Genomic DNA, 11,758 nt, shown 5'->3' on the forward strand with positions numbered 1-11,758 from the left:
GGAGAGGTTTGGTACACAGATGGATTTAAACTTGATAATCGTAAAACTGGGTCTGGCCTTTCAAGCGCAGATTCATGCAATAGAAATTTGTGGCAGAGAATGCTTTAGAAGAGGCACATCGTCGATATATTCAAACGAAACTTCAAAAAAAGTGCTCAACTTAGACAGAGGAGACCCAAAAACTCTCACTGGGTACTATATGGGACATTGCTCCCTTCGCTATCATCTCAGCAAAATGAATATTTCAGAAACAAATGTCTGTCGCTTCTGTGAGCTGGACGAGGAATGTGAATGTGACGCTCTTTCTAGGCGCAGACTAGCTCACTTGGGTGGTGCTACACTTAATCCATTTGAAATTTGGAACATAACGCCCTTGAAAGTACAAGGCTACATTAAAAGCCTTCCCCTATAAGGCGGGGGGTCACGCACAATAGATCATTTCAAAGGTCGCCGGATAAATGGAAGAGTGATATCTATAATGGCAGTCAGGCTGCTAGAAAGGCATTAATATGCCAGAGCCTTCCCCAAAATATATGGTGAAGTGCAGAGCAACCATGGCTCAATCACAAACAGAGATGGGGGTGGACATACTACATTTGTATTGGATCTCTGGATACACTGGCGTCATTGGCAAGGCGGAGGCAGACAGACTCGCTAAGAAAGGAGGGAGGGACTGTGAATCATCCCTTGGAGTCACCACAAACAGAGGACACAAAAATGTTTCCCAGCTAACCAAGAAAGCTGCTGTCTATTCCAAAGCTGCGCATGATGCCACGGATTAGATAAGTTGACTGGTCATATGTACTTAGTTCTAGTTCTAGTGGTAATGCTATGGACCTTAGTCTCTGCGTGAAACGAGTACATTGCTTAGCCAGTCTAGACTAACCCAACTAATTTTCCATCGATTTTAATAAATAATACAGTAGAGTCCCATTCATCCGAGCTGGTCAGGACCAAGCCACTTCTGACATATAAATCCTGAAACGTCGTTTACTTTTTCCAAAATTACACTGCGAAAAGAGTTTAGTTACGTCAACTAAATATGATTTTTCTCAACACATGACTTTTCTGGGCGTAACTTCTCTTTACAGCGATAGCGGATATTCGGGACTTGGATAATCGAAACTAGTTTAGCTTAAAATGAACTATACTTTTCAAGAAATGGATGACAGAGAAATGGGGGGAAAATACATAAATCGGAGTATACTTGAAATTAATAAAAAACAAATTTACATTTTGACTATAAGCTGACTTCTAAATTTAAGATATTTCTGTTTTGAACTTCATAATTTAATCATAAAAACTATTTTATGATATACATATATTTTTTTCGATAAAGATTGATCGCTATGTTTGAATTTTTATTTTTTCGATAAATTTTTGATCATTACTTTTGATTTTTATTTTTTTTGATCATTTCATAACCGTTAGTTTTAGATTTAATATTTTGGATCATAAAAATCGGTCATAAAAATGCAGCTTTCATTATAACGGTCAAAATTTATCAAAAAAAAAAAATAAAAATAAAAATAACGATTATTTTGATCGAACAAAATAAACATCACAAAATAACGATTAAATTTGAGCGCAAAAAATATAAATCAAAAATTCCAATTTTACACTGAATTAAAAACGAAACCTTGTTCTATAATGGTTATTTTCGGTCCCTGGTTTAAAAACTAAACCGAACCTTTCTGAGGGTTTCATTTTAAACAAAAATTATTAATAACTAAGATTTGCTAGTCTATGCCGCGAGTGTCTATTATTATCTCCTCCAATAACAAATCAAAAACAAGAAAACATAAAAATTTCTTATTAAACAGTCTTTACCCTAACATTTACCAGTTATTTATAAAATCACTCATCGTAGGTATATTTGCTATTTTAAGAAAAACTCACAAATACTCGTATAATATTTCAAAGTGGAAAAGAAGAAAAAAAAACACACCTGGTGCAAACAAAAGCGCTGCCGAATAATATAAATGATATAAAAATCTAGCCAGTAGTTTTTTCCACTACGCATACACATATGTGCGTATTAAATTTTTTTTTAAGTTGATATAAAAGAAAACTGTTAAGTGACTGCTTCTGCTGCTAAGCATCATAAAATTGCCTATTTTTTAGTTTTTTGATTTGTTGCTTTTTGAATACGTACAAACCATCTTCAACTTAACACATTTTGCCTATAAATTTTGTATTTAAAATTTTGAAATTTCACGTCAGTTGCAAACTATAAGATTTTCAGGCTTTCAGAAATATGCTATGGCTGATCAATTAAAGACATTCATTTACATAAACATATGCATCTACATACATAAGTGCTACTTGAGAAATTATAGAAGAGTTAAAATTGGACGCACTGAATATGCACTTGCTACACATTTTAGTTGTTTAAATATAGTACATTTGTAGAATTGTACATGCACACATAAATATGAACGTACCATTGTAATTTTAATTTTTATGTTTTATTATTTTTTCAAATCAAAGGTGTTGCAGATATGCAGCGCGAACTAAAAAAAAAAATCATAAACACCACAGTCATAAATTTGATATTTTTATCGGATATGTTGGCGTAGAGTTTAAGGTGTTTTGTTGTTGTTGCTACTTTCCGGTTGTGCTCGTGTTAATTGTAAGGCTTTCTGCTTTGTTCATTAGCTACTTTGCTTGTTTATCTTAAGCTGCTTAGTTGTTCAAAAAATGTATGAATTGATTTTTATCATTTGATTTGTGAGCATTTGCAAAAATATGAAGAAGCTTTTAAAATTCTTGCTTAATGAGTTTTCGATATATTTAGCGTTGGTTATTGGTGGATGTGCAATAGAAAGTGCGAATGTTTTACGCGATATGCATATTCGCAGTTTTAGTATATGTACTTATATATATGTAAGTACGGTGACCGTTCGTGCCGATTTTGGCGGGACAGTACCGATTTTAAGAAAATTTTCCCGCTGAATATTAAAAAAAAAAATCGGGACGTATAAGGGTCCTGATTTTTCATAACTGTACCGATTAAGTCCCGATTTTCACGGTTTTCCTTATTAATTTAATAGGAGTATCCGTGAACTCTGGCCCAAAAACAATTTTTCTGAGCCATAAACGTAATTTAATTTAAAAATTCAAAAAAAAATAGATACTATTATTATCCCGTTTTTGGGCTAGGCTTAAAAATTGCGGAATGAGCGACACTTTTTTAGGTTTTTTTTTACATAATATGTACATTAAAAATTTGCAAGAAATTTTATAGGAATACGGTTCTGAAAATTTTGTCTATCTCATATTTCAAGTATTTTAAAATGAAAATTTTCACCAAAAAAATGGTATCAGTCGGTCAGCAACGTTGTATATTTTCAAAAAGCGATATCTCAAAAACGGCTGAACAAAAAAAAAATCAGGGGCGTCTCTATTAACTAGTACTATAACATAAAAAATTATGAAAACAAGTAATTTTAAGCAAAACACAAAATCGACTTCAATTCTTATATAAAAAATTTTTCATGATCCAATGATCGGATCTAAACTAGATTAGTATGGGACCACCTTTGAGACACTACGTGCTCCAAAGTTATGCGGTTACAAACATAAAAAAAAAAAAATATTCCGACGGTTAAAAATCAAAATCAGAGATACAAAAGCCAAATGGGGTCCGAATTGAGCTGGAATACAGATGCGTTCAACTAATTAGCACCGAAATTCAAAATGATATTGTTTTACCTTATGTTTATTTATGTATTTATTTTTGATAATTTTTATTTAAAATATAATTCAATCTATAACAGAAACCATATTAATAAAAGTTTCAAAGCTTGCACGAATTTCAAAAAAATTAAACAAACTTCAAAAAATTGTCAACAAAATTTAAAAAAATTTTACTAGAATATTTAGAAAATTTTCGGTTATCCAGTTTTGTAGCCCACTAAAGTTTAGTGCAGGTTTCAAGTCGCTAAAGATTATCGTTGATTTTTTAGAATTTTTTTCAATGACCAAAATCTATTTTTATATGGAAAAAAATCATAACATATTTACCATGGCATAACTTAACTCAAAATTACATTACATTACATATCTAACACTAAAAACAGTTCAAAAATATAAATGCATAAAAACAAAAATATGTAGCCAAAATGAGATCCTACTTAAATGACAGAGGAAGCTGAGTTTCTGGTCAGATAACCATGTGCTTAGTATTAATACCTCAGACAGAGCTTATCCTATTTACAAAGAGAAACAAAATACCACAATTCAAACTACCGTCGCTAGACGGCAAGACCTCCTCATTATCCCGCAGAATAAAGTATCTTGGCAATGTCGGATATCGTAGGCAGAAAGCCTACTTAGCATACTACCCTTGCAAAAGAATTTTCAGCAGAAACTGGGGACTAAAACCGAAACTTGTGATGTGGATGTATACCGCGATCATTAGACTAATCCTAGCATACGGCGCTTTGGTCTGGTGACCCGGACTAAGCAAGTAATATAATGTCAGCAAACTAAGAAGCATACAAAGGGCACAAGCGCAGGAGTAACAGGTGCACTAAGATCCTGCGCGACAGAAGCGCTAAATGCTATCCTCAGATCCTTTTGATCTTCACCTCAAAGAATTGTCTATGAAATCGGCGGTCAGACTCAGAGAGTCAGGCCTTTGGGCGACTAGACACTGCCGACATGGGATGATCATAAATTAAATGCAATAAAGTAGGACGACAGACTACATATCGTCGCTCGAATAAAGAAACAGTGTAAATGCCACATACACTATTATTCGATAATTGCACCATTGGATAGACAATCCTTTAATCTATTAGAAAAATCTTTAGTTTTCTTAAATATCTCTTTGGCTCACTAATTTATTCCCGAAAGACGAAATTGTATTTGTATGGTTTGTAATGGTTTATAAAAACTTCCAATTGGTTTTTCTCAAAACTATACTTTTCATGTTACACTATTTCATTATTCCAGCGACGATATGTGGTAGGCAATTTGGACGCCAGCTGTAATGTGCAAGTGTTATTCTAATCCAACTGGAGAAGAGACCGAGTGGCCGAGCGAGAGGCTAAATCTCTATACACCAACGGATTCTAGATGGATTGCGGTGTGGGAGTCTACTCCGAGGAACGCGGTGTTGCTCTGTCTCTGCAATTGGAAAATGATACAGGTATCTTCCAAGCGGAAGACCGTACATTAAAATTTACGTCACAGCTTTAAATCTCCTCTATCACAAGTGCTGTTGCAACATATTTAGCCTGCGCACACAGTGTGGCATAATATGCGCAATTTTTGTAAACCTTGCAGGAACTACATTAAAGAAAATTAACCGTAAATCTTTTCCCCAATTTAAGTTGGAGAGAAAATTTGTGACATATCTGTATATAGCTTAGGTTAGGTCTGATCAACAAGATCTCGAATAGGTAGACTGCTAACTGTTCACTAGTTTAGCCAAGACTATGGAAACTTAGACTTAAATCCTAATCGAAATGAGCCTGTTCTGCAAAAGGTTCTAGTTTTTTTGGTACTAGCGCTAACTGGGACGCGTGAGATAGTGTAGGACAATGGGCCTCATGCGCAAAAAGTGAGATTCAGCTGAGACTCCATTTTTGCACTAATGGTGTGAGCTCAATCGCAAGAATTTGTATTGAAGGTCGATTAGGAACTTAAGCTCACTTTTTATGCCCCCAAATGTCTCGTAAATACCCCAACTAATATGCTAGTGCCTGAATGGGGCTTCTGGGCAAACTTAAACTTACTTATTATCTATTAAGCATTTTTAAATAAAAGCCTTAAGATCACAAATTTCTATAGATTCTATAGATAGATTATAGTCTCCGTCAATCTATTTATTTAAAAATTTGCAAAAATTTTTGACTTTTCGCCCATTTTTCTTCGCCAAAATCCGTACCCTTCCCCATCATAAATCGTTTTTAAATGTTTAACGCTATGTGCGCGCAGCTGTGACGTGAAAAACTATAATTTAATATACTTATTTATGTAGTTAAAATAAACACATTTTAAATGAAATAACAATAAAACCAACTGCTTGTGTTCGCTAAAAATAACCAATGGGACAACAGGCAATTTTTCTATTTTGGTAAGAGTAGACAGACAACAAGCAAACATTTTCAATATAGTGGGGCATGTGTACGAATTATGGTTATGTGGGTGTGTGCGTGCGTTGGTGGGTGGGTGGATGAGTTCGGGCATCTTTAACAGCCAACAAGATACCAGCGATGGGAAGGCAGCCACCCAGCAGCTACAACAACTACAGTAGTTGGCAACAGTGGCGCACGGTGGCCAGCCTGGCTGTCGTGATGCTGGCCAAACCAACTCTTCTGTCATAAATTTCAATTAATTGCCATGAAAATGACTATTTTTAATGCAAAAAAAAACATTTAATATCCTCCCGTGTCAGGCTAAAGTGGAAATAGTATGCTTAGGTGCATACATACCCACAGACATTTTTGTGACGCTGCGGTGATCTTTTGGCCACTTAAGCAGCAGCTGCTTTAAAATTTCTTTTTCTGCCGCAAACTGCGCTCGTAAAACGCATTGCTTACCAATATACGAGTGCATATGTAAAATGTGCTTGTGCTAGTGTTTACTTATGAATTGCCTCTCTATTTCACGCCATCAATGCTATCGCTTACAAAACAACAACAAAAAATATACATATTCAGCACATTTCCCACCCATGCACCCCCGCAGGTGCAGCAGATCACCAGCCACCGATCATATTTATCGACTGTAGTGGCAATGACAACAGCAGCAGCAATAATAATTTGCCGCCCACCAGCAGCCATTGCGACTCAGTCATATCCATAAATGTTGTTGCTGTAATTTATGCGCAATTTCATTTTTTTCTCTTGTAGAATTTTTATGTCTCATTTTTGTAGTTGTTGCTTTTCGTTCTTGGTTTTTCCTCATCATATTTTCTGCATTTCATTAATAAATTCACAGTTATGTCATTCATTATTCTCACGCATGTACAAGTATGCACTTTATGCGACCGATCAAACTTACACACACACACCCACACCCACACCTACATGCATTTGCATAAATTATGCGTACCACCAGTTGATGTCAAATTTATCAGATGAAATGTGTAGGGGGGGATTTCAATGAAAAATTTTCGCATCGTCAAATGCAAAAAGTAATGTATGGAAGTGGACTATGGCATATTGACAACAACAGCAACGGTCATAAGTCATAAAAGTGGGAAAGTACAGTGTGCCAGATGAATTTTGAGTAGGGGAAAAATATTTAAGAAAGAAAATGTAACTACTATGAATAATTATAGCTTTAGATGCTGATTAAGATAGCAAATTGGAAAAAAAGTTTATAAAAAGATTAAATAGAATATCTAATATAAAAAAAAAATTAATAGGCAAAACATTGAAATTAAAAAGAGAGGTAATAAAAATAAATCAAAGAGTAGTAAAGTAGGAAACTATTTTTTATTTCACCGTTAAAAAAATATAAAAAAATTTGACAAACTCAAATATATTCATACTCAATAAAATATAAGTTTAGTCAACAAAAAAAATTAAATAAAACTCCTATTTAACTATTATTTTTTAATAAATTTTTTCTGATTTAAATATCTCAACAAAGGAAAAGCAACAAAAATTGAATCATATTAAAAAAAATAAAAATAAATCAAAACTTTTGTCAATTAAAACTAAAAACCAAATAAAGTTCCTATTTAATTATCGTTTTATCAATTAAATTTTTTTCGTTTTTTTCTTATTTAAATTTTTTCGTTTTTAAAGTTACACACTGCCGGTATTCCGAAGAAAAAATTTCATGAACTGAGAAACTAATTAAAAGAATAAAAATAATTAAGTTAAAAAAAGGTTTAAACTAAAAATATTTAAAAAAATGTATACGAAAAACTGAGAAAATAAAAAAAGTTCAAAAAAAATCAAAACCAAGTAAACATTTTTTTTATAAAAATATAAAACCAAATTGAAAAAAAAATAAAAATGTTGCCAACTAAACAATTTTATAAAATCTCTCGGTTTTTTATTTCAAATTTTCGCACTTTGAAATATTAACACCGCGGTATTCTGAAAAAATCTTACTCAGGAACGAAAAGATTCATTAAAATAAAACCAATAAATAAAACTAATTATTTAAAAAAGTAAAAATGTAAAAGTTACAAAAAAATGAAAACTAAAAACTAAAAATTGAGATACTGAATTTAGAAAAACAAATCGAAACAAAGTAAAAAAGGTAACGCTTTTTCAGTTCAACTAAAAAAAAACAAAAAAAAAATTATAAAATTAAAATATATTCAACAATTTTATTGAGCTTGAGACCTTTTTTATGAAAATTTTAGTGAAAAAACCACAATTTAATTTCTTCACTAAAATTTTCATTAAAAACGGCTTCAAGCTCTTTAAAATATTTGAATATAATTGTTATAAGGCCGTAAATAATAAAAATAAATATAATGAAAATATATATACATACCCAAATAATATACAAATTTAATAATAATAATAGATTGGCGCTTACACATATGTTAGTGTTTGGCCGAACTTCTCCACGAGCTTTAGTCCACTAAAAAAAATAAAAACTTAATCAAGTTGCTATTTCTATGGGTTTTTCTAATTTTAATTTTTTTATTTATAAGACAGTTGAGAATTGCTGTTACAGTCCTTCTACTGCACATCACATTTCTGGAATATTCGAGGCCCTTTCAATAACTCCACCAGTCTCATTCAGCTCCTACCTTATATCTACCTATTCCCGGAACCTCATCAGGAGGGAAATGGAAGTGAGAGGTTAAGGTTTTCAAACCATTACGCTCATATAAGCAGACAGCTGAAGAGCATAATTATACTGAGATAGTTCTACCTCATCGCAACTTTTCATGCAGCTTTTTCAGTAAGGAATTCAATCAGACAGTGGGTGCTTAGACTCCCATCAGTCACGATAAGCTTTGTTTAGCTATAGGAACTTCTTAGACTACCTCCAACTCAATTATTTCCACACCAGAACAAATATAACCAATGGATATAGAGAATTATACGGAAAAATCTGATCCTCAGAAATTTTAGGAGGAATTCATCTTGAAATCTCTTTTATTTCTTCTCTTTTCATGCAATTGTAATGGTTCTAAGGGTTTTAAGAGAGGTTTTCCCATATTTTTCGAGTCTAGCGTGAAGGTTTTCTCAATGAGTGATAATGAACTTGTAAGGTTTCAGGTGGTAATTTTTTTGGGGTCATGGAAATATTAAATGCAATGAAATACCAAGAAACTGTGCATTGCATGAATCGCCTAGCCGGCATACCCTTAAACTAATTTTTAAAAACATGAACCTGGCATCGGTCAATACTATTTTAGAACTACTCTTGGACTGAGTAGCGTCGAAGGAACTGTTGAGTATAACAAACACGCAACTATCGATATTTATGACTTTATGAAGTAAATATTTGTATGTAAAGATATGCGAATATTCTTTAATGATTGTGCCGATCATGTCAACTGAACCTAAGATCTAAAATAACTTAATGAAAACTATTTTTAAATGCCAGCAAAAAAAATTGTCCCCAACAATGCAGCGCTCGGCACCACTCATTCATAAGCATAGAAAATGTTTGCCACGAAGCATTTATAGGAATTACAAACAAATTAGAAGCAAACGCAATGGGCAGAACGCATGTAGAAGTTAATGTGCACATTTTTCTATAACCTTTTTGTTTTTACTTGTATGTGTGTAGAAAAAGACTTTTCATTGCATTCACGCACATAATATTGATATGCTGCGTTTGCATTTGACTTGGTGAAAATTGAAAAATGTTTGCTGACAATTTTGCATCCAAGCGAAGCGTCCGTCGCAACGCAGCAAAACATTCGCCCAGCGCAAATGTGGGAGCAAAAGGCGGCGGGCAACAGGCAGCCACCGACAAGCAATGTGTTGCATTTGACTGAGCGTAGAACGAGAATGTTGCAGCAATTAAAAGCGCGCAACAGCAGACTGTTGTTATTCAATTGCTCACTGTGTCAATCTTTAGTTTATTTAGTCGTTGGTTTGTTGTTGGTTTTATTTTTTTTTTGTTACAAATTAATGACTTAATTTTAGTGAAATTCGTAATTGCAGACATTTCATTCATTTGCATACAAATACAAATTCGAATTTAGCTGTTGTTGACTGAAGATTGCCTGTCTGCTGTTTGGCCCCTGTTCGACACTGTAGAGCACTTATAAACATCTGTGTTAATAATATTAATTTATTCAGTTTTAAATGTCGTCTTGTCTGCTCTGTGGTTATTAATATTGTCAATTCAGTTGTTCAATCCGTCAGAGTTTCATTGCACTATTTTCCTGAATACAGTAATTATATATAGATTTTTGCTTTTTTGAAATGTCAACCGTCGCACAGAAACAGGACTTTTTTCAAATATGTATCTGTGTACCAACAGCACCTATAGCGCATATACATATCCGTGTGAGATATAGCCAGCAAAAAATTAGACTTTTTCACATATATATAAACTCTGGCGCCATCTAGTGGGTCTAGTTTTTATACAAATTTTTTCTTAATGTACACGAGGGTGATCAAAAAAACTAACCTAACGAATTTTTGGCCTTAAAAGGACCGATGAATTTACTGAGAAGAAAATTCTCCCATTTGGAAAACTTGGTACTTCAATTTTAAAAGGTGTCAGTGGGCATTTGAAACTTTCCATGTAAATAAAATGCATTTTTTTCATTTAGAATGCTATAACTATGGGACTGTTTGGGGGGAAAAAATATCTAGGCATATTTTTGTAGAGCATTAAATTCTAAAATTCTCTCCGGCCATATATAAGAATGATTTTTACCAACACATCGACTTCAGCGCCATCTAGCGATTACATTTATTTTAAATATGATTTTTCATCCCCTGTGGCCAATTTAAGGTTTAAATTTCAGCTAAATTGCACTATAAATACGATTTCAAAAGTATTTCGAGTCAAACGCCAACTAGTGGATCGACAAGTAGCCGTAGCCTATGTTCAGACCACGAGTTTTGGAAAAAAAACCGTCAAATACGGTGAGTAGTTTTTGAGGCAAATTGAGTATCATTTCATGGATTGAAATTAACTTGACTGGTGGCAGCATTATTAGAAAATGTTTCTCAACGTACGTTGATTAACTACAAAACCTGTTGTCTTAAACGGTTATCAATATTTTTAGTTTGCAGTTCTCAAGAAACCAATGCTCGCATACGGAGCGTTTCACGTCAAGGGGCTATCCGATGGTCCTATGTGTTATTCCAAAAAATTTTCCATTTTCACGGTGATAATTCAAAAAGAAAATTTATTTTTATTTTTTCTCAATGACGGCCATTTCAAATAGTGAGGTTGTTCACGCTTGCATGTTTTTCAGCTTATGTGGTTATGTTTTTTATTCAATTTACAACAATAAAATACACTACATAATAATTATTTTTAGCCAGATAACTTGATAACCAGACAATCGAAAAAACCTCAACCCCCCCGAGAGACGAGCTTTGTTAAGATAGAGGTCATTATAACGAAGAAGGGCATCTTTTTTCCCATATGTATTTATTTCTTCTGCTGGAAACTAAGCTTTAGATATCTAGGTCGTTTTAATTTGGGTCTATACCTCAGGAACCGATCGAGCTACAAAGAGAGTGAAAGCAAGGCTGAATATGGAGATGAAGACGAAACCGAAGGCGAATTTCTTGCAATTGAAAAAACACGCAACATTACCATCTTCCTTCGCACTTTCATACAAGTGCCTTTGATT

At 33.4% G+C, this 11,758-nt stretch overlaps 1 protein-coding gene across 1 annotated transcript in view; it reads left to right on the forward strand.

Moving 5' to 3' along the window:
- Window positions 1-11,758, forward strand: part of LOC118744545 (protein sine oculis) — a 78,188-nt gene that overhangs the window by 2,090 nt on the left and 64,340 nt on the right. The window lies entirely within an intron of this gene.

The sequence above is a fragment of the Rhagoletis pomonella genome, unplaced genomic scaffold, assembly GCF_013731165.1.
Source record: "Rhagoletis pomonella isolate Grant_MI unplaced genomic scaffold, Rhpom_1.0 Rhpom_scaffold_00008, whole genome shotgun sequence".
Classification (NCBI taxonomy): domain Eukaryota; kingdom Metazoa; phylum Arthropoda; class Insecta; order Diptera; family Tephritidae; genus Rhagoletis; species Rhagoletis pomonella.